This window comes from Corapipo altera, unplaced genomic scaffold, assembly GCF_003945725.1.
Source record: "Corapipo altera isolate COAL_440 unplaced genomic scaffold, ASM394572v1 0, whole genome shotgun sequence".
NCBI lineage: Eukaryota > Metazoa > Chordata > Aves > Passeriformes > Pipridae > Corapipo > Corapipo altera.
This window is the reverse complement of record NW_020884872.1, coordinates 87,838,133-87,862,612: the sequence shown is the minus strand read 5'-3', so window position 1 is coordinate 87,862,612 and position 24,480 is coordinate 87,838,133. Positions and strand designations below refer to the sequence as shown.

The 24,480-nt window shown below is 42.9% G+C and overlaps 1 protein-coding gene and 1 long non-coding RNA gene across 6 annotated transcripts in view; one reads left to right on the top strand and one right to left on the bottom strand.

Annotated features, from left to right (window-relative positions):
• PAK1 (p21 (RAC1) activated kinase 1) overlaps positions 1-10,038 on the bottom strand; it is a 77,144-nt gene extending 67,106 nt beyond the window's left edge. Inside the window, exon 1 of one of the 5 annotated variants that reach the window (XM_027668137.1) lies at positions 9,966-10,038. The gene's annotated coding sequence lies outside the window, so the exon portion shown is untranslated. The other 4 variants (XM_027667824.1, XM_027668062.1, XM_027667902.1 and 1 more) reach the window with 4 other exon arrangements.
• A 1,406-nt stretch (positions 10,039-11,444) lies between these two features.
• LOC113959471 lies at positions 11,445-16,951 on the top strand. The gene is made up of 3 exons (XR_003531827.1): positions 11,445-12,069; positions 13,148-13,265; positions 15,657-16,951. It is a non-coding gene; the product is annotated as an uncharacterized LOC113959471 (long non-coding RNA).
• Positions 16,952-24,480: the final 7,529 nt, after the last annotated feature.

Genomic DNA, 24,480 nt, shown 5'->3' with positions numbered 1-24,480 from the left:
GCAGATGGAACAGAATCTCAAGCCTTCAAAAACAAACACAACTACACCACACATTGGATGAGATCATCCTGTTGAAGTCACTGCTCCTCAATATGAGCCAAAATAACAGGGTGGGATTCAAAGAGCAACTGAACATCATCAGAAACACAAGGCATCCACTGTAATACTAAATTTAAAGCTTGATAACAGAAGCAGGTATGATGTTAAATGCAGGTAAGATTCTGCTGCTCCAGTATGATTCCTTTCATCTCCACGACCATTACATCCTGAACTGCACATTTACCCATTTACTGCTGCCGCAAGTCAGCATGTGACGAAATGTTTCTGAAACAGACAAAAAAAGCCCACACAAACATTGTTGGTGGCATTTGGACTAGGTCCCAGGATGAATAAATATTGGATCAGAAAGCTCCCATTGGATGTACCTAGTGTAAGAAAGGATCGGCTCTTAAAAAAACAAAGGTCATCTAGAATAAAATTGATAATGTGAATTAAAGAAAGAAAAGAAATTATCCTGATGATCCCCCAATGAAGAACAGAAGATAAAGGAAATCAAGCTGAGATCATCTCAACGTTGACATTTTTCCAAAGTAGCAAATAACTTTAAAAGAAGACACACAAGAAAAAACATTTTTGGTCAAACCAAGTAAATGACTAAATTCTTACAAATTCTTCCAGCTCATCATTTCTGAATGTTTTTCTTTTGCAACTCAAGGACTTGTCTCAGAAATACACAAAACAAATGAAAAAGCCAGCACTCTGAAGTCTACAAGGTAATGAGATTTCTGATCTACCCTTGCAGCCATCTCCTGCCCCGTCCCCCCCAAATCCCCTCTCCACCATGAGTAAATTGGAGACAAGACTGGGAGGGAGGACTGTTAATATGAGCTGGCAGGACACTGTTTCAGCAAGTATAACTTAGATGTGAAAGCCAGAAGCCCTAGTATGACAGTGCGGTGAGTCACTTGATGACAAGTCATTGAGGTATTTAGAGACTGATTTTGAATTCTAACAAGTGACACTGTTTTGCCTCCTCTAACTAAAGGATGTGCCTTTATTGAACCTAGAATTCAAACACCGCCTGTGACCGTCTGCCTCCATTTAAAGGCAGCCTACACAGGGAAATATACTGTTGTGTTCTACTTTCTGGCTTGCAGCAGAGCCCTGAAGGAATCTGGAGTTGTTTGCTTTCTCTTCTGAAGTCCCACTTCCGTCATTCCCAGTCCTACCCTCACCTCCTCAATCTTTCTAAAGGAGATCTACACATTTAAATATTTCCAAATATCTCATTACCAAAACTACCTGCTTGATAGAAGAAGGCAGTGCATGTAAGGTTTCTTCCCCTACTCAATCTTCATCCTCCTCCCAAGCCCTGAAGAAGACTTCTTACTGGGGTGGAGGACAAAATATTTTACCTCCCTGCTATTCATCTGTGTTTGCCCAGTATCTTCAGGATCACAGAAGTATGAGTACTGTTTCTCATCAGTCTTAGGAGCAGCCAGGGAAAGTAAAGATAGGCTGATGAACAAGGTTTCTGTAGAAAGGCAGAAGGAAAACAAACAAACTAACAAACAAGGTTTTAAGAGATACAACCAGGGAATGGAAACAGAGAAAAGAAACCAAACAAACAGGAAGAATACAAAAGTTAGTTCCCCCACACACAGCCCAAGTTAAGTTCAGTTTGGTTGTCAGGGCTCCCAGAAATGGCAAAAGAGACACTAGTCTGGAGATTACAACTTCATCAAGATAAAGTGTCAGTTTAATTTTATTCATACTCTTCAAAATCTGGTTTAGGAACATAACTAAGAGATTAAAGCAGGCCTGGAAAAGTAGTTCCAGCCTCACTTTTTCAGAGTCTTTTGGCACATCCTAAGGTAGTGGATGAGACTCCTGCTGCTTTTTGTGAATTTGGTACAGCATTTTTACTCATTCTCTGTTACCAAGGGAGTCAAAATTGCACAGAAGAATTTATAGCACATACAAATGTAAGAGACTGCAATTTTTCCCAGACACTTTATTACCAAGACACATAGGCTGATGCAACAACAAGAAATTTGATGAGTTAGAAATTAAAATATAGATTTTTGTACTAGATTAACGTAACTGTGAGACAATACTTTTTACTGCTGCTGCAATTCCCTGTCCTTCTTCCCCTCACTTCTCTGGTTTTCTTTAAGGCTACTCAGTGAAGATTTCAGTGATTCTAGAAAATGAAGTTATAATGGTAGTAACTTATTGTTAAGATGTAGTAGATACCCTCACTTCCTCACACAAAATTAGGAACTGGAGGCTCAAACGAAAGCCTCTGCGTGCCTAAATCTCATTATTTAAGTCTTCAAGGCACATTTGGATAAAAATCTGTCATTTCGCTCTACAGATAGGAGTGGGAGAAGTCTCTTTTATATGACACATATTTTTGCATAGCTTTCACATCTCCAGAATCTTGGAGCTTAACAGAAAGCATCAAACACCTTAACACACACCCACAACGTGTATACATTTTACCAAAGAACCTTACCAATGACTTTGATTATCAGAGAGGGGATTATGAAGAAAAGTTTTGAGGAAGGGTTCTGTGGCATTACCACAATTCACTTCTAGGCCTCTCCTTTGAGTTCGGCTCCCAAAGCTTTTCTGTTATCATCTCTGATCTCTGATTACGATGCCAGAGAAGCAACACTGGAGTTGAATTGCACATCTTATTCCAAAGCAGGACTGAAGAGGAGAACAATGGCAGGGCAAAACAGGAATATGAATTATAAGCTTGTGGTTAGCATTTTGTGGTTAAAAGAAGATTCAGCGCTCCTGGGCAGTGTGGCAAGAAAATCCTATCAAACTTCTGTGGCAAAAAGAAATAGCAGTGATTGCATCCCTAAGAAGTGCCCTCCACTTAACAATCATTCCAGGATCTTCGTTTTATGACTTTATCTTCCTCCAGCCTCTCTCTTGCATGAAAACTGAATATTCCTAGAGCAATTTCTCATTTCAGAGAGAATTGCCATGAGTCAAGTGGCTCAAACCTTATCAAGCAAAGCCTTTATTAAAGATATTATTAAAAATAAAAAATCACAATACTTAGTAAAGCATAGAAGCCACATTGGAAATCTAGCTTTAAGTCATTTAAAGTTCCACAAGGCAATTAGATCTGTAGCCTGAAAAATCACATTTATGTATTATGAAGGCCAAATACATATTTCTGAAGAATCAGGAAAAATTTGACACTTTTCCCTTTTAGGAACAACATTCCCTTTCACACACTTTTCCTTCAGTTCCTGAGTTTGAATCAAGGGGTTTTCCCCTCTGTGTGCTGTGTTTTGAAACAGACTTGTCCAATTTGCTAAAAACTGGCCAGTATACCAATATCTGCTTTTTGATTTTTGACCCTACCTACAGCAACATTAGTCCAATTACACACTTATTTGGATCACTTTCTCTTCAAGCAACCTTTTAGGACATAATACTACGACTACATCTTCCAGTGTCTTAAAAACAGTAGCCTATTAAAAACAAAGCTTTACTAAATAAAACACAACGAACCTAGGGTCCATTAAGAGTTAACACATTCTGTGGTTCGAGAAGGAAAATGACATTAAAATTCGTCTTGAGTGAGATATTCCTGAAAGGATGAGAACACATAAATTGTTTTATTTCCAGAAGAACTGCAAAATGTAATGGGACTCTTATAATTGAGTGTTTTATTAATTTTAATGAGCTAATCAATACTGCATTTCAAATCCTGATGTGTCCATTTGCTGCTAATCCCTCTTTGTGCTTCGAACTCCCCGGTCTTTGCAGCTGTTACCTGACAAATCCACCTTCTACTGTGAAGAGACACCAGAGTTCGGACTCAGGTGAGCAGTTTAACAAGAAAGCAAAGGATATATTATGAGCCTGGCCTCATTTTTTTCCCCCCCTCTACCTAAATGCTGGTGTTAGAGAGCTCAGTAACAGCCTCAGACACATGCTGCACTTTACACAGAGGTTAGCACAGGGCCTTGAGCTGAATGAATCTAACAGCTTGGGTAGTATACACAGAACTGGGAAAGGGGGGTTGGAATATTCCCCACTTCTGCTGCTGAAGGAAATCAGCTTTTCCTTCATCCCAAACAAGTTTGAACTCTGGAGACACATGAATTCCACCTTCATCTGTGACTTCTAGCCTCTCCAAAGCATGGTTCAAATAAGACATTCTTGAAATACCTACTAAAGGTAAATCATAGAATCATCCCAGCACAAAACCTTTAAGTTAAAACTTGTTTGTGAAACAACATAATGTTCACTTACAGATAGCTGGGGAAATTAAATCAGTGTTTTACAAAAGGAATCATTTCTCTATGCTTTCTACAGAAGAGCCTGTGTTAAGTGGCCAAGTAGATCAGCAGAGAATGTGCATTTGGGATCATGTGGGTACAAACAATAATCTATCTTGGAATTTCTTTATGCTAAAGAAGTGATAAGGTATTTCGCATTACACTATATGTAAATGGGGAGAAAAAACACCTGAAACAAGTCCCTGGTTCAAATAAAAATATTTCTCACTCCAGCTCTTATTTCATGAATACAACATAAACCCTGAGAAACAGGTTTTGTCTTCTAAGTGAAGCATCATCTAAAATAGTTGTGTGCCATTACAGTCATTAAGCAAGTTGATAGTTCAAAGCCCTACTGATGTTTAGAGAAAGTAACTCAAAGTGGTGCTGCGACACCTTAGCAAGCCAGTCTGTCAAACTGCGTTGTAACCTTTTGTATTTGATTTTCCTTCTCTCTGCTGCCATCTGTAAAGTCATCCAGTGGCATCAACTGTAATCCACAGGCAGACACACTGTAACTACATGCATCAAGGTCTTAAGAGCAGGAGACAATGCCTTAAGGTAAACTTGTATGACTCCTCCATCCCAAAAACGCACATAATACGAATAGCATTTATTTTGCTCCACCATTTTCCTTTTAGGTTACAGGTAGACAAAATGGGAAAAGAAATAAGAAAAGGCATGAAACAAGGCTTTAAGACCCACCTGCCTGCAGCATGTACTTGCCACTTGACTTCCTCGTAGTCCCACAGCTACAGCCCCACCTAGATCAAGGAACTGTTTGCAGCTAGATGTCGTACACTTCAAGGCAGTCACGATATATTACATGCACTGTCTCTCACGTGGCAATTGAAATCACAGAGGGCTACTTTGGTAGAAATTACTTCTTTTCAGAAAGTACATTTAGCTACTACTTCTGCAGTCTTACGATTCGTCCTGATTTTCCCAGATTAGGACTATTTTTCTTCACCATTAACTTTTTTCCCTCCTCCTTTTTTTTAAACCTAAGATGATAAAGGGATGCCAGATTCATCATCACTTTACTTCACTGATTCTAGGCAGGAAGGAGGAAACAGAATGGCTTTAAGGCAGTTACACCAGCTTAAGAGGAAAACAAACTACCTATATAGCAGGTCCAAAGAGTACAGATTGCAAGAAGGAAAGAAACCATGGAAGGGAAGTTATTGTTTAACCTGCTTCTCAGACTATATGCATGAGATTGATAGTATACAAGTGGAAACTGGAACACTTGGGTTGCCAGTCTGAAAATGTATATTAGTGCACAAACCAGAACTGAACTTCAACTTTTTCTTCAAATTCCCCCAAAAATACACTAATCAGATAGCTTTTTGTTTGTTTGTTTCCTCTTCCCCCATCCCAACAAACAAGTGCTAAAACGAAGGGAATTGGTGAAAACAGTGCTTTTTCTGGTGGATCTGTTAGCAGTGGTACCTGCCTGCATCCCCACAGTGAGGGGAGCAGCTGAAACTCCTCTCAGCTACCTGCTGCCATGTATAACACAACACATGGGAGACAGAGGAGACCAGGGTGACTACAGGAGGAATCAGCATTTTTAGACTGCACCTCTCTGACCTATTTTGAATATGCCTACTGGAGGATGATATAAAGCACATCCTAAAAGGCCCTTTTTCTCTCTGCTGATCATAATGGAAGCCTGAGGAGACTTGTTCAGCTTTGAGCATCCATGTTTTCATCAAGAGAAACCCATGAAGGGCCCTGAAACTTTGACACACACCCCACTGTCATGCTGGAAAAGAGACAGATCATGGGAGGACCCAGACTCCCACTCCCAGTTCTGAGGATGTGCCCGAGGAGGGATGGGACAAAAGTAAGCTCCCTCTCCTGCACAAAGCCAGGAGCAGTCATCACCACTGGCAGCACTGAGTGTTACCCCTCACAGCCATAACATCCACTTCTACACATGCTGCGCACAGCTGCACCCAAGTGCAAGAATTTCAAACTCAAACTTCAGTTTGAGTAAAAACCTGGTTAGCACAACCAGCATTAGGTACTTTTAACCTATTCATTGCTAAAGAACACCATGTGCCTTAAGTTCAGAAGGGAAGATCTGATCCCAGTGACTTATAGGCCACATAAGTGAGCATCTGCTGACAGCCCCAGTTCCACTGCCACCAAAGGGAATGGACCCACCCATTCCCACCTCTGGGAATAGGGGTGCAAAGCAGTTCCTCCCAGGTCAGAGCTGTACAAGTGCATGAGTCACACACTAGACTATTTTCTCCATAAGAGCAAGCCCTCAGCATCAAGCAGAACATGCCTACATTCTCCCCAATTCCTATACAGGCCAAGACATCAGGCTGAGAAAAACAGCTCAGCTTCTTGCCAGATATAGAAAAAGGCTCCTTCACACAACACAATTCTGGCACACAATATTCTTTTGCCTTCCCATAGAGGTAAAAAGCCAACAAGAGGTATTCTTGTACCTGTAAAAGAGCTAATGCCTGCCTAGGCGTTAAAGAAATATGACTTATTTTTAGTTGCCTGGTTTCAGTCTATGTCTTGTACCTCCTCACCCAGACCAATCAGTTCCTTTACAAGTCTATTTGCTTCTGTTATCTGCTGTTGACAGGATGAACTGTAAAACCAGATCGCTTTAAGGGTGGAGCTCTGGATCACTTCTGTATTTTGCTACAGAGAAAAGTCTGGTTTAGCTCTAGGTGGTTCTGTACCCTCTTACAAATGTAAGGGAACTGGACCATAAAAACTAGCTTTGGAAACTACAAAACTTCCCACACCAAGGAAGTGAGACAGGTGTACAAAAGGGAGAAAGAAGGAAAGAAGTCACACTGCAGCTCACTCATGTTCAAAAAAAGACAAAACACTAGTTAGCAAACTAGGTGAAATTTACGCATTGGAGTCAAAGCTGAGAGAAAAAGTCTCCCTCCATAGACCTGGAAAAGGATAATCAAGCAATTCTTTGACCTCTCAGGCAAAAAGAGCCAGCATCACTTTTCAGTTTAGTACAAGTAAGGCAGTCATAAACACAATCAACAAACAATATATTTTCACTTGCGGCACTTATACTGAACTTGTCGCATATTTCTTCCAATATCCCCATGATGCACAGAAAAGTATGAACTAAAAGCCTCACTTCTCCTTATTCTTTTTTTCTGAGCAACATCCAGAGCACATAATATTTCCTAAAACCAGTAAAAGCATTCTTGCTGTCATGATACTAGAGCATTTTGGTCTTCAATTTTATTTTTGGTTTTCATTTTCAAATCAAAGAATGGTAGTTATATCATCCCATTTAAAGATGTTGGTTCCTCCCCACGGGACTCAAAAAGGCTAAAAACAAAAAAAATGTCTTATCAGCCTCCAGTTTTAATCTCCACCTTTGCTATACAGTACAGCTGAGAACAAATTCTTCCCCGTGGCACAAGACAGGCAATCCAGAGTTAAACAGAATCAGTACGCAGACATATTTAAATTCCCACCATACCTTCTGTTCTCTGTGCAGAAATGAGTTTCACTTCTGACTTATCCACAGAAAGCGCGCAGGGAAAAGCAATTTCCAAGCATCCACTGGACACACACACAAACTGTTCCACAAGGAGTTTTTCCAGCCTTACCCTAAAAAGCTGCAAACAAGATGAACACACCCACACTAAGAAGTATTAGAGCAGCAAACAGGAAGATGCTCCCTGCTTGGCCAGTGAATGTGCGCAACACCAGGAAACTCCAGGTAAAGAAAAGGGGGAGGTAGTTCAGTGAAAGGCATCAGTAAGCCACTGTACAAAGAGTAATTGCAAGCAAAGAAAACAAACATTCTTCCGTCTGAGCCCGACACAGCCATTTCACCCAACTACAATACCTGCTTTCACTTTGAAAATTAAAATCTTGGCTAACTAAACAGCTTTTACGATTGTTCTTACACACACACACATGTATCTCATACTTAATTACCACATCAAGTACAAGCCTTACAGCCGGTAACAGGTCCCAAGCAAAGAGCCAGGTTTTGACACCTATTTATAAATCTTGTTCCTGAAGAAAAAACCTCCTGGAGGCAATGTCGGAATAAGGCTCAAGTAATGCTCAGCAGGAGCAGATGCACCGTGACACACATACGGGATGGAGCCAGCTATTCCCAACAATCATGAATTTTAAGCCCTCTGGATAACAAAAGCATCAAGAACACGGACTGCAGGCATGGAAGAGCTGTGGATTAGGGCATTTCCATGCACAGTGGAAGACAGAAGCGCTGCTGCCCCTGAAGACTCGCCCTGCTGGTGCTGCCTCTCCTTCGGTCTCCCAGGAGCACTCAAGAGCACCCAGAGGTGCCACCCATCTCCGATGTTCCTTCACTGCTATCCACTCCCCTGGCAGAAGCCCCTGCTTTGAAGGACGCCGGACTAGAGACCTTCTGAGGTCTCTTCCCATCTGAATCATCCCACGATCCTAAGTTCAGCTTTGCTTTTAAGTACTTCAGCAGCAAAAAGCCACGGTTTCGTACACACGCGCGGCCGGAGGGGTTAAAAGACAAGCTCCCACCTCGCCATCCCTCCGCACCAGCCACACAAAGCCTAGAGCTTCATCACCCCATCGCCCAGCATGGGTCCAGCTCCTCAATTCTTTGTGTTTGCCCAAAGCGCCCGCCTCTCCAATCGGAGCCTGGACGGGGTGCTCGGCAGAAACTCTGGGCTGAGCCCCGATTCCCACCCCAACCTCTGCCCCGAGACCCCGAGCGGCTCCCCGCTTGCACAGCCCGGGGGCTGAGGACAACTCCCTTTATCAAATGAATGAGCCGGGGAGGTAGGAGGCGGGGGAGAGCGGAGGGGGAAGGCAGGCTCCGTACCTCCCTCCTAAAAGAAAAGAGAAAAAAAAGAAGGAGGTGGGGGGGGGAGTGGGAGAAAAAAGAAGCCAGCCGCTCAACCTCTGTGCAAACTTCCCGGTTACAAAACAAGGGAGGAAATCCCCTTCCCCGGCGCGGCAGGACTCACCTTCCGCCCGCCGCAAGGTGCTGCCCGGCTCTCCCGCGGCTCCGCGCCCGGCCCCGCTCCCGACACCGCCGTCCCTCCCACCGCCCCTATTGTGGGCCCGGCACCGCCTCCCGCACCCTGCCCGCCTTGCCGCGGCCATTGGCTGCGGGGGGCCCGCCCCGCCGCCCCCCGGCCGCCAAGGTGGGCAGCGGGGCCCGCGGCACCCGGGCAGGGGGGCCGGTCCTGCCCGCTCCGATCGGGTCGCCGGGCGCGGCATCGCAGCCGAGGGGCCCGCGGCGGAAAGTTTTTTTTGGGGGGGAGGGGGTGGTACCTTCCGGGTGCGGCAGATCGGGACTCCGGACTGTGTTCCCCAGTGCTGCTTCGGGAAGTGGCGGCTGCCCAGAGCCCCGCGGCTCCGCAGGGCAGAGGGCGGGAGCGGCGCCGGCCTGGGACGTAGAAGTCTTTGGCGATCACGCCATCGGCGGAGCCGCCACGCGGGGAGTGGATCGCCGGCAATCACACCCTTGGCGAGCGGCGCCGCAATGACTTTATTTCTGCTCCCCGTATCGCGCTGTGCTATCGCTGAGCCGGTTCCATTGTGCTGAGCGCTGTGTGCGTGCAGATCCAAAAAAGGCAAGAATAAAAAGGGCTCTGCCTTGCCGCTGTGTTGCAAAAGCCGAGGCGTCTATACCTTATATTGCCGGGATCCGGGTGTTCCCTCTCCCCGTGATCTAAAGCTTGGTGGAAACTTGTCACCCTAGTTAACAGGAGTTTTCAGCTCAGCGCGTGTGCTCTGCCGAGAGAGGAAAAGAGGAGGGATTTGACTGCACGTACAGCTGCACTGCTCTCCAGAACAGAGCACGGGCATGGCGAGGTTGTGCTCTGCAGACGTGCTCTCTAGATGTACAAGAATGAAATGTTGAGTGAAGCAGATAGATACAGGCAAGAGCGACAAATAATACAGGACACCAGACCTGCCTTTTGTGCCCAGACAACATTCCCCATATATACGACTGATTAAGACGGCGCTGCCACAGTCTTCCCCTTCCCCCTTGTACCAACATTTCCAAGTTCCAGTGACAAGTTTGTTGGGGAGCTAAACCAGCAGAAGATTAACATTGCAAAAGTAAACAAATGGAGGAAGTGAGAATGCGAGTCTAGGACTGATAGAGTGGGACTGCCACAGAACTGATTTCAATCAGCTGAACCTGCTGTGGAATTGAATACTTGGAATCGCTTCCCTCTGTTGGATACGTTTAAAATTGGATTCAAATTCACACACACACAGGCATGAGCTCCCCCAAGCACCGTCTGGCCGTAGTCTGTCCTCTGGTTGCAACATAAAGGCGTTTGTGTCAGTTCAGGGTAGTATATCAGTAACTTCGCTTCAAAGACAGCCACAAAACCAGCCTGTATCAAGAATCCCACAGTTACATGGGACCTTACAGGATTGCTGCTGGCGGGGAACTGAGGCGAAAACCAGGCAGCTCAGCTTAAATGCCAGATCCATAAAGGGGGGCACCATCAAAGGTGGAGTTAAAACCCAACAGTTACCCTTCAGCCCTGAACTGAGACCTGAAGACTAACTTCCTTTTGTACCACACTTGAAATCCCAAAGCCTTTTCAGAAATATGGATACACCCTGATAATTTTAAAAAATAAATTTTGAAGCCAGGTGAGAGAATATGCAAAACCACGCCTTGTTTGGCAAGTTATTTTGCCAAATACATCCGTTCAACCCCATGGAAAATGGACGAGTAAGGTAATTGCAGTGGTTGACCTAAGGCCTGGTCCATACATACCTGGTGTACTGCACTCTACTCAGCCTTAGTGAGGCTGAATCCGGAGTACCGTGTCCAGTTTTGCACTCCTCAGTACAAGAGACACATGGAGCTTCTGGAGCGGGTCCACAGGGAACTACAAAGATGATTAAGGGACTGGAGCATTTCTCTTAGGAGGAAAGGCTGCAGGAGCTTCAGCCTTGAGAAGAGATGACCGAGAGGGGACCTCATCAATGTCTATAAGTATCTGAAGGGAGAGTGCCATGAGTATGGAGCCAGACTCTTTTCAGTGTGCCAAGTAATAAGAGAAAACAGAAAACGATCCACAGAAAGTTCCACCTGAATATGAGGAAGAACTTCTTTACTGTGCAGGTGACCACGCACTGTAGCAGATTGCCCAGAGAAGTTGTGGAGTCTTCCTCACTGGAGATATTCAAGAACCATCCTGATGGAATTCTGTGCAACATGCTTGAGGACGACTCTACTTGAATAGGGAGGTTGGACTAAGTGACCCACTGTGGTCCCTTCCAACTTTAGCCATTCTGGATTCTGTGACACTAAGAGCCCATTCTCTAGCTGTATAAAGGTATTTAAAGAAGCATGAAATAACCAGGACTTCCATTATAGGTGCTTTAAAGCCACTTGAAAATGAGGAAAGACAATCAATACACAGGTTAACTCAGTTCAAAAATTCTTTCAATTAACCCTTTGTATATTTACTGCCAAGGGATCTCACCAAAACTTTCAGAACTGTGTTCTTACCTTTTGCTATTATCCTACTCTGCAGTAATGTGGAATCCTAAAGATTCCTGAAGGGATATTCTGGGATTACAATACTTACAGTTTTCTAAATTTACCCAAATTTTGAGATTCCTTTGTCTGAAACTATTGCTGGATATTTCAGAGGGAGTTCCAAAACAAAAGGAGGAGGATGTCCATGAACAACACCAGAATGGGATATAAAGCTACAACTGCAAACCACAATTTGGTACTTGAGAAAGGAATGAGTGAAATGTAAATCATTTTATTTGCATTTCTAAGCACTCAGAGCAAAGTGTTCAGGGGGTTTTCAGGGAAAGGATCCATCCTGCCTTGTAATCAGGTTAAAGTCAGATGGCTCTTTTCCAGTGTGGGCAAAAAAGGGAATTTCTTACACCTCCAAAGGGTTTCCTGTGTTCTGTGGGAAGAAGCCTGGCACCAGACCCCAGCCTCAAAGACCAACTCTGTTGAACAATCAGTTTTATAGTGATCACATAAGAACTGTATTTTGCTCCCCTTCAGACACACGGCAGAATGAGCACTACCACTGCTGTAGGGCATAGCCTGATGATTTCTTCTTTGTCAGCAGTACCAGTATCAATAGTTCTTACTCTGCTGTGCATCTCTGTTCCTGAGCTATTCCCTGCACTGTGCCAGCACAGCTATTTGTGCAGCTATGTAAGGGAAGGGATCAAGGAACTGATTCACCCAAGATTTTTTCTGGATGTTTTTCAGCCAAATCAAATCCCCATATATCTTGGCTGACACAATGCAGGGGGAACACAAGAACATGTGTAATCACAGATGCTAAAACTTAGCTGAGGGACAGTAACTTGTTAGGATGTACCAGCTTAGTCACCTGCAATAACCTGTCCACTCCTTTAATCTGCTCTAGCAAATAGAGACAAATTGGCTGCAGCCTATAAGGAAGAAACCAGAATTCATTAATGACTCGAAAACTAATTACAAATCTCTAGGTCTTAGTAGTTGGGAAAAGAAAAAGACAAAAAGAAAAAAAGAGGTCCTACAGTTATACAATACACAGTTTCAAAGTTCCTCAGCCAGAGATCTCACTGCAAAGATGCAGAAAACAGCAAGCACCAGCAAGCAAAATTGAAGGTGATGGTGGGTCAGCATACCACTGCCTGGGGGTTTCTCACCCAGTAAATCAGAAGTCAATCCAGCAAAGTAATGTTGTTATAGTGGTGTGAAGTGATGAAGAAGACACACTATGATTCATCACTGCCCTACATATCATGTAAGCTTGTACACCTCTGCAAAATGTATGTAAAACACTTTCAAATCAAAACTAACTCCTTTTCATTTTGTCCAGATAATACAGCAGACTAAAGCAGTGAGGAATGTGTTTCTGGACGTAAATCTGTGATGCACCGATGCTTTTCCCGAACAAACACACAAAAGCACGTCAGCAGTTATTTTTCATTTCCTCAGTAAGTTTTAGGGTGTTTTAGTGCCAGAAAAGCAAAGTAAAAAATAACAAAAGGACCAGAACACCTGACTAGTGAAGAACAGCATCTGGTTCCCATCTTACATATCCTGATGTTAGGTAGTGTGTAATACCCATCACAACGGAAGTTAAAATCAGTTCCAAAATGTATACAAGAAGCACATTACATCTGATGCATATTTAACATGGACATGCACCTCCTAACATCATGGAGAAAGGTTTGATAAGATTTCTCCGCCCAGTATGAGTTCAAATACAGGAGTAGGAACCAGGGTCACCATTTTAGCAAAGCTAGCTCTGGGTTACTCTTGTTTGATCTTAGCACTGAAGTCGAAAATCCAGCTTATGCGCTACCATTTCTCAGTATTTGGCTTTATGCAGTTGTTTCACTCCAGATAAATGGTTAGAGCGTCATACTGTACATGTTCCCACTTGCCACTTAGTCCTCCATTTCTGTACTGAGAGGCTCACAGTAGAGGGCCAGGATCTGTCTGGTACAGCTATAACAGTTATTACAACCTGGTACATTTTTGTGATACTAAAATCCCAAATAATTCAGGTTCTCCTTAAGGGTTACATTCTTGTTGGTTAAGTTACCCTATAGTTGACTGAAAACTTAGAGGAACCTTCATGCCATTCCAATTTTAAATCATCTCTTACCGCTTCACTGAAGTCCTGGAATCTTGCAAAACCTCTGATGATGAATACACTTTTACATTCCAGATCTCCTTTAGCCAGGAAATTGCACAGAGACAGCTAAGAGCGTTCAGTGCTTTGGTGAGCAGTCAGCAAGTCGGGGGAATACTAGGGAAGCCGCAAATGACTATTCGATTCTGGAAACCTTGTGTATCTCTGGAAGTCATAAAATACAGATGGGCAATGGCTTAACGGTGAGGTCAGTCTTTGATTCATTAGCTAATAGCTGAATTTAAACACATATATCTGAGTTTTGAGGCATGCTGCTAATTCAAGCTTAAAAACATGGGGTGGGTTTCTTTGGAGCTCCACAGGATCCTGGTTTTGTATGTTTTCTCAATGATGCAAATAGTTTGTTTTTCAAAAAAATATGACCAGCCACTGGTAGTCTTAGGTAAAAAACAAACTGAAATGTCAGAAGCTCTTTTTGTGGTTGGGGGTATAAGTTTCAAACACATTGGGTCAGTCACTGGAGCTATGCAAAGTCCAGGGGCTGACCATTATGTATGTTAATCCTACGTTGTGCAAGACTCTGTGGAAACGAGTACCATAACAGAAAAGTCTGTTTTCAGATATAAAAAGCAGGTACTAGACTCAAAATTTCCTCCTTCCTTCTCCAACTCCAGTCGCATCAGAACTTCCCTCTGCCTGCAGTCCAGAAAGCCCCTATGCATCCCTGCCCCTATTCTTCTCCAGCTGTTTCTTGAAACATCTAGTCCTATTTCCTCTCCTTTCCCCTTCCTTCCACCCCCCCGCCTTATTTAATCATTCACTTCACTTTTGAAAGTCCCTTCCTTCCCTGATCCCACCAGCCAACCTAAGGTGAGGACACAAATATGGTCTAGACACTCCTTTAGTGATCAGTGTTCCGTCTCAAATGGAAATCATAGAATCTTAGAAAGGAAGGGACCTTAAAGATGATCTAGTTCCAACCCCCTGCCATGGGCAGGGACCAGGTTGCTGAAAGCCCCATCCAACCTGGCCTCGAACACTTCCAAGGTTGGGGCATCCACAGCTTCTCTGGGCAACCATTCCAATGCCTCACCAGTCTCATCGTGAAGAATCATGACAGCAGCTCTACTTTACAAAATACAGGCAGCTGCAGACAAAGAACGAGGCACCCAGGGAGAGCGAGAGGGGCACCGCTGAGAGGTGTGGGGGAAGGGAGAGGTCATAAATACTGCTTATTCACTTGAGCCTTTGGAGCATGAAAGAATTGCTGACAGTGAAGGAAGTGTGGAAGGCAGCATAGTAACAGCAGACAAACATCTCAAGCACAGGAGAGCCTGTCTCCCGACTGGCAAAATACCTGCAGAAATCACAGAACTGTCTATGGTTGCTGGCTGTTGTTCAGCCACCAGTACAAGTAAGTGGTCCTGGCCTGGAACATTGTGTGGCAGAGACTTCTTAGAACTGTTTGAGTGACTGTCCTGGCCTCAGGTGTGAACAGCTTCTCTGGACTGGACCCGAACCATGACTCTAAGCTTCTCTCCTCAATACAAAGAATTCAGAAAAAAATAACATTGCTCAAAATATAAATTTGCTGCCTGGAACAGGTTTCCCAACAGACACGTCTGCGACAGGTTTTCCTTCCAGGATTCAGCTTACAGAGTTGAAAAGGTTTTATAACAGACACTCAGAATCACTTTTCCATTTATTTTATTGTGTTTTACTGTAGATCTGTGATGAGATAAATCCTCCTCTGTGAGCCTGTGGAGTAACACATTGGAAATGGATTTACTCGTAACTTGAGTTCAACAACTCCTGCTAAACCAGTAAGAAAACCAGAATAACGCTTCTGAAATTAATCCAAATTATTCAGAACTATGTTATTTTTTAAAATTTCCTTTTACCTATATGTGGGGAGAAATAAAAAAGAAAGCTATAACATCAAGGGGAGATGACTCTGGAAAAACAAGGCTGCAGCAAACTTACCTTTCATTAGGGACTCCCCAAGTTTAATGGGCTATCTTATAAAGAAAATAATAATAAAAATAATTTCAAAATCAATTAGCTTTTCCTCTCTTTATTGATTTTTTTAAAGTATGCATCTGGAGATTTTCCACTTCCAGTATCAGGGCTTAAAAACAAAGCTAGGTAATACAAGGGACAGTCTGAATGAGACATCAGACAGGGACTACTAATCCAGGGCTATTTGTTGCTCAAAACCTAACAAAACCAGCTCATTTTTTCTACACAGAAAGTCTTAGTTGCATGGGAGGACACTGTAAACAGAGGAGGGGGAGCCTGAAAGAGATTTTAACAGTGTAATGGTACAACAAAATTAGATTCTTTTCCTGGCTTTGTGGAGCTTATTCAAACTGAATGACTCGGAGGACCTGGTCCTGTTCTGACTGAAGCCAGTGAGAGATTTGCTACACATTTCAGAGAGAACAAAAACAGCCCTTCAGTCGTAGCACCTCCGCCAGATTTTGTTTCACACCCTGCCAAAATGTCATAGCTTGAATCACTTCAGCAGCCAGAGCCATTTAAAAGTGGACTGAACAAAACCCTGGAGAATAAACTGCCGAGAGAAATCTTCCTCTGTTCTTTCCCTTATCTCTGCTCTTCTGCCTCACTGGGTTACATGAATAGCAACCAAAAACTGCAGAGCACTGACAGACATGGGGTCTCCAGGCATTTCAGATGTTTCACAAGCAAGCCATGAAAATATGAAACCACTACCCTTCATTTCTACCTGTTTGCATTGTATCCAAGGGGGACTAAGTGGATAATAACAAAAAGATTATAGAGTAGCTGACTTCAAATGTTTTGGAAAAACTATGTTAAATTTGAGAGATTTCATAGCAGCTTCAAACATCAGTGCAGTTAAATTCTGTCAAAGTGCAAAGTAAAGGTCTTCAGCAACATTATTTGAACTAACCTGGAGCAGACAAAATACCATAAAAACAGCAAGATAATTCAAATTATTAACTCATCAAAAAGTGGGAGAGATGAAGCACCCATTTTGCAGGGCAAAGAGAGCTTGAATAGTTAGTCCAACAGAGGGAGCTATACAGGCTAAGGGGCAATTTTGCTGAGGACAGTGACACTGGTAATTTAATTATACTGGTTGGTCACACTATAACCAAAGTTACACTGGAGATATAGATCACAACAAGCCTGCCAAGAGAGCTGGCCCTGCAGAATTCCTTTGATATGATGTACATCTCAGTGCTGTCCAAATCGCTTATGAGTCACAGATTGTTCTGCAGGACACAGGAAATCTTAATAAATTAATTTCATTGCATAATCCTTTCCAATTGCTTCCTTGTATATACCTGCAAGAACCACTAAATAACAACATACAATCCCCTGAACTTTTTCACTGGCTGCCTTAGCACACCACATTGAACTTCCAAAACTGCCAGGGTAAAACTGAAGTTTCAGGAACATACCATCCTCTAACTTTACATTTCTGTCAAGCTGCCTCTGAAATCAGAGGAATGTCAAGCTGCACTGGCTGAACTGGCCATAATATCTTTGATGAGGTTTCTATCCTGAATTTCACCATCTTGTCTCGGTTTGTTAATTATCAGTTTTAGGGCTGGTTATTTTGTTTTTCTTTTTGCCACATTTCCTGGGATATATAGAAATTCTTATCAAATTATTAAATTCTGACCAAGTAATTAACTTCATCAGCATAAATTAATCACCAAACCTTCCTATGAACTGTATCACAGATGGGGAGAATGAGGTAAAAGCTCAACCTGTAGCCTCAGGCTGTGCAGCAAAACTACTGCAATAATGCCTTTTGAATTCAGGAGCTCCTACCTCCCAGTTCTGCTCTCAGGCTAGATCAATCCTTTAAGTTGCTTCTGAATGCTTCCAATTGCAGCAAATATAAACCTCCTGGAAGAGACCCCGCTCTGCAGTCATACAGAGAACTAATCTTCAACAGGCAGGTGAACTATAGAGAAGAAACATTTAATTTTCCCATTTGCATCAGATTGGCAGTGTCTGTCCAAAAGCTTTGTGTTAGCAGACAGCAGCCCTGCAGAAAAACAGGATGCTGAAACTTAATTCTCTGTTGACGGTGGCCTTTATCCTACCCAGAGAGGAAGGTGTAAATGGCTGTATAGAGAAAAAGGGCCTAGAGGCCCGAGGTAAATAATTTTCAAAAAACAGTGCAGAAAGTGAGTCAGCTGATGATGGATGGGGACTGTGTTTGAAACAGGGTGGGAAAGCTGCTTGCTGACAGAGAACTGGGTTTGGGAACATTTAAGTTCCATGGTGGACAATGCTCTGTTGTGAAATCTGTGTATTGAGGATTTTTTATTTTTGCCTGTATGCCTAGATTTCTGGGAAGAGCACATTTAATAAAACTGTATTCAAGAAGACCATGCTGAAGTAATTGTTTTCCCCCTTTAATTTTCAAGTGGTTACAAAACAATGAAGCTCTCAGTTCCTTGGACTTCACAGGGGAGAATTTACAAAGAGCTGCTTAATCTCTTTCAGTTCAGCTCTTTTATTCTCATGGGTATCCAGTTGCAAGGTATCTGTATCAGTCTCTGAATTCTCAGCCATGCATCAAACTGTAAGCTCTTGTTTTAACATGCTGTTTCAGGACTGACCAGGTTTCAGCACGAGTATGCGAGGGCTGCTATGCCTAAATCCGTTTGACGTTGGCAGAGGAGCGGTGTCACAAATCCAGCAGTACTCATTCAGATCATGAAATGCCAAGTAAGCGCTTTCCCAATGCTGGGCTAATCTTAACGCTGATGCTTGCGATCTAGAAGGAAGCAAGCTGTACAACTAAAGTAGGCATATCACCAAGGAAGATTTGAATGCTTCCTGATTAGTTTTCCAAATAATTATTTCATTTGCTTATAACAGAGATTAGCTTGCAATTCAAGTATTATATGGTTTTCTTCATTGCAAACTACAATTAAGGAGTCAGATGGCAAGATACAAACCATACAACCAGATCAACTAAGAAAGAATGGTGAAACCAGACAATATTAGAGTTTCAAATCAATTTCCTCACACTATTGCCAGGCAGTCTCAAATGCAAAGTGGAAAAAAGGAACATAAATATATTTATAGTTAATGTAATAAATTAACACCTGTTTGCTACATTAATATGTGAAATTTGCTAAATTAAAATGCTAAATTTGGCTCAGTCACTTAGCAACAGCTGCATCAGTTTAAGACATTTCCATTCTGCAGCTGTTAGCTGTCACCTCAAGTTGGAGCTCCCACAGAACCTTAGAACGGTTTGGTTTAGAAATACCTGTAAGATCATCTAATTCCAACCCCCTGCCATGGGTACCTTCCACTAGACCATGTTGCTCAGGGCCCCATCCAGCCTGGCCTTGAACAATTCTAGGGATGGGGCAGCCACAGCTGGTGCCTTACCACTCTCACAGGAAAGAATTTTTTCCTAACATCTAATCTAAAAGTATCCTCTTTCAGTTTAAAGCCATTCCCTCTTGTCCTGTCACTCCATGTCCCTGTCAAAAATCCCTCTCCAGCTCTGTTGCAGCCCTTTTACGTACTGACAGGTGCCCCTTTAGAAGACTGTATGGTCTTACCCAGAGCCTTCTCTTCTTGAGGCTGAACAACCCCAACTCTCTCAGCCTATTTCCATAGCAGAGATGCTACAACCCTCTGATAGTTTTTGTGGCGCTACTCTGGACTCACTCCAACAGGTCCATGTCTTTTTTGTACTTATGACTGGACATGGCACTCCAGGTGGGGTCTCACCAGAGCAGAGTAGAGAGGCAGAATCACCTCCCTTGACCTGCTGCCCACACTGCTCTTGATGTGGCCCAAGATATGACTGGCTTTCTGGGCTGCAAGTGCACATTGTCAGCTCATGCTCAGCCTCTCATCCACCAGCACTCCCAAGTCTTCTTCACAGGGCTGTTCTCAATCCATTCATCCCCCATCTGTATTGAAACCAGCTGTTGTATTGAAACCAACTGATCCACATGCAGCACTTTGCACTTGGCCTCGTTGAACCTCAAGAAACTCCCACAGGCCCACTCCTCAAGCTTGTCCAGGTCCCTCTGGATGGCATCCCATCCTTCAGGTGTGTGAACTGCACCAAACAGCTTTGTGTCATCTGCAAACTTGCTGAGAGTGCACTTGATCCCTCTAGAAAAGTCAGCAGAAGGAAACATGTGCCTGCATTTTGCCTGCTTCTCTCCCAAACCAAGTGTCTTCCCTCAGATGCATCTTTATTGACTATCTACTTGTTTGGCTTTGTTGTTAGGTAGAAGCCTCAGCACCTGTTCATTCTGATAGCTGTGATGTGAAGCAGTAGTCAACGCCAGAGAGGCAGAACAAACTTTAACTGCCATGGCAATTCAGCAGTGCCTGAAGTGAAGATGAAAGTAGAATCATGAATAATCATGAAAGTACCTAAGGAAATAGGGACAAAAAATTTCAACAGGAATTTTGTCACAGTGCAACACACTATTTAGAAATTACTGTGCCAAAAAGAAGGAGCCTAAGGCTTAGCATACACCCCAGGGGATAGGTAGATCTAGTCTTGGTCCAAGCTCTCTTGACTACTTAACTGCAATGCTGCAGTTATTTATTTACTTGTTTCCTGATGTAAGTGGCTGTGAGTGCTGTGATGTGTATTCAGGTCAGTGCTGTCCCCTGTGAGGCAGGTGTGCCTGGAGCACAGCCTCCAGACCACAACCTTCAGTGGATGCAGACAAACGAATGCTTACTCTGAGGATCGTGGGTAGCAGGATTAAGAGCAATACAGGAGCTGAAACTGCCAAGAAAAATTCAGAGGGTAAGAAACTTGGCCAGCCAGAAAGAAATCACTTGCGCTGGTGATTTTGAAGGGCCATGCTGTGAACCTACACACCTAAACACCAATAGGACAATGCTCAAAAATTATTATTTTGATCCTTAGATATTCCTGCCAGAGAATATGCTACTCAAAAAAACAAATTAAAAAAGTTACAGTCACAGAAAGATAACCTCTGTGGGATGGTGCTCACATTTTCTTGTTCAAGTGGATCAAAGAAATTTCTCTCTAGGAGCTGCAGCATCTCCAGCTTCACTGAATGTCCTGAGGCAGGGCATAGTGGTGTATCTGGAACAGTGCAGGCAGGCAGTCTGCCAGGTATCACCATTTGCTATTCATCAGGCTGGAACTCCCTCAAGCACAGTGATGTTTTCTCCCATGCTGTCATTTGGCAAGGAGAACTTTACAAAATCCATAAGAATAGCATTGCAGCCTCCATAATGAAATTTAGGCTAAGGATGATGCCTTCATGCTCAGCCACAAAGAAGCAGTTGGTATGCTGGAAATGCTGCTTATTTCAGTAATCATCCTATTTTTTCATTGTGTTGTCTCTCTTCATGAATAGAAAAAAGACAGGAATCAGCCTTTCTGCTCTTAACCTGTGTATGCCATGCATAGTCACCAGGGATGCCACAATCTCTGGCTGATGCGTTTCAGATTTAAAAGCTAAACAGATTTAAAAGCTGCAACCAGCCTAGGCCATACAGTTATTAAAATCCCAATAAATGCCCATAAATGAAAATCATACCTGAACCACGTCTTATATAGACCAAGATCAAGGCTTCCACCTGATGTTTTTATCAGTACACCCAATGGCAAGGCACCACCTTATTAGCGCTAATTATGAGTAATAATTTCCAACCTAAATGATCCAATAATAGTGTGCCAAGCCTAAACTCACAGCTCCATCGTGACACACACAGATCCAAACCACACACTGGTACTGAAAAAACGCAGGAGTTACTGTGTTTATTTATTTATTTCCACTGGGAGCAGCACATCCTTGTGTACAAATGGAGAAAAACCATGCAACATTGCAGATACATGACTAATCTCTGTAACAAACAGGTATCATAAGCATACCCAAGAAAAAGATCTAAAGAGATAAGTAGGCCAATTCCTCCTCTGCTCAGTATCCTTCATGGTAATTTATGTTATGCCAGGGAGTAGGATACCGAGGCTTCATCACCTCTTTTTGTAATCTCTACTTTGTTCTGCACCATGTGTACATATAGAAATTAGAGCTATTAAAAAAAATTATCTTCAGAGTATATGCTACTATATTCACACCACTGGTAATTCTGCTTAAGCTTTTATTAGCCTAGGTAGGAACTACACGTGGTTCCTTCCTACTACAGAAGCTAAGTTTCCTTCAGCAGACAGTCCTCAGGCTTAATAAGTAGTTGCAGAGCAGAAGATGAGTGTGGAAACATGAAAAAAAAGTAAACAGGGTGCTATTATTAAACAAATTCAGATCAGAGATTGCCAGTGGCTATATCTTTTCCTTGTTTTCTTTCCCAAACCTGTAAGGTAATGTGATGACTAAGAAGATCACAAAAACAACAGAAATGCAGCTGAAGTTACTGCTTTGCACAGTGTGAGGAATGAGAGTTTTCCCTTTTAAGTGCACTCTGCAAACCACTTCCCAAACAAGGTATTTAAGTCTTGATCTACTTCATAAAATACTCGAAAAATTCTCTTTTGTAGACTTACAGGCAGTATATAGAGCAGAATTTGTACTTACCCAGGACTTACCAGTAGACCATGTGAAGCACAGCCTCTTCTTAGACAATTTGGCGTATCCAAATCACACAGGCCTCAAAAAACATGTGCAACCTACACACAGACAGTGACAACACCCTGACACCTGCTAGCTGTCAACCCAGACAGAACTTGGCATAACCAGGATACATTTTGCCCCTTTTGCTGTTTACCTGCGTGTTTTCCATGGGTCTTTCCTTCACAACCTGTTAGTTTGACATAGATAACATGGCACAAAACAACCAGTTTCATGGGCTCATGGGACATAATCATGCAAAAGCCAAATAAGTAGGGAACTTTGACTCTACCTGGTTATGCCACCACTCTTGCCATAATCCTCACTTTCACCTGGTTGACTCAGTTTTCTTTGTGGCGACACATCAACTCTTGCACTGAAGTCCTGAGAGATTCCATTTTCCTTGTCAATAATAAGTTATTTTACAAAATAAATTTATGCCCTTGATGTCTATATCTATTTTGGTTAGCTCCTTTTACTTTCTACCTGATCTCCGCTTGCCTCTAAACTCTCTAGATTTGTTGTAAAGCCTCCACTTTCATCAAGGCCGGATAGCGCTCCTGAGAGACTTACTGGCTAAGCTGCAGTTTGCTGGTTGCTCTGGAGGATGGCCAATAAAGTAGCACACTTGAGACCTCTACTCCACAGAGATTTGGGTTTTCTTTAAAGTAATCTTCCTTTTTGCTTGCGATGCAACCCCAAAGAAAGCATTATATAGCAGTGAAGTCATAATGTCAAAGTGTTATTTACACTTTGATTGTAAGAGAACAGTTTTGCTAGCTATGCCCACTACTTTTGTTTGCTGTGGTGTCACCTTCTGTGGGAGAGGGGACGTCATTAGGAACATCTACACTAGCACCTCTCCCTTACATAACAAAGTAATCGTTTAAAGTGTGATCACTGGTACTTAGTGCAGATCAAAAGAAGGCAGCTGATGAAACCAAAGTTTGTCTGAGCTTGTGAGATGACTTTTCTTGTTATTTGAATTGGAATGGAAAGTTTTGATCCTGCAGTTCATCCATGTGCCTGCAATCTGAGCCACATACTCCTGTCAGTCACAAGTTTGCCACACACATTAGACCAGAGGCATTGCAGGTGTAAGTCTACAGACTTCCATGCAAGCAGACCACAACAAATTTAGCCTACTGTTATCTTTTTTTTGTTTCTCACTGAATCTTTTATCCAGGCTTCCAGGATACTGCAGAAACTTAAGTGTATCACACAACCTCCCTTTATTAGACATACCAAATAAGTTTAAAGAAGAAGGGTGAGACACAGCTGCCAAAGAATGTTCTGACTTCCAAGATCTGCAGCTGGAGACCTGAAAGCCAAAGCAGAGCAATGGCTGGCATCCACGGGGAGTTAGCTCCACAGACATGTTTCCTGACCTGAGAAAGTCCTTTTCTCCTAGCTCAGTCAGAGGGGACTGCCGAATGAAGAACAAGACAGACAGACTGTCCCTGTTGGCCTGCCTGCCTGAGGTGATGAGTGACAGTCACTGAAGCGTTTTCAGGGAAGATGATTCTAGCTGGTTCATGTGTTGCAAAACCAAGCAGCTTGTCTAATACTGTAAGAAATGCATAGAAGCCAGAAACTTTCACAGTCACTACTGCATGCCCAAATCACTTCAAGCTCTATGGGAAGAAGCACGGATGTCTTCAAAACCACAAGCATTTACAACAAAACCAAATGACAATCCCTATTGTCTGTTAACAGCGCTCAGCCTGCAACATCCAGCTGGGGAGCTCTGACATGCACCATCAAGGCTTAAGGATTTTAAAAGTTTTATATTACAAATTAGTACTCACCATCTTTATCAGCACAAAATTTTGAGTCCTAAGGTGGCAACAAAGGATAGTAGAAATTGTACAAGGATAACGCATCTCCAGTTCTGAAGAAGCACACAATCTAAATATGCAAGTCAGGGACTACACACTGTTATTTGTGTTCCCAGAC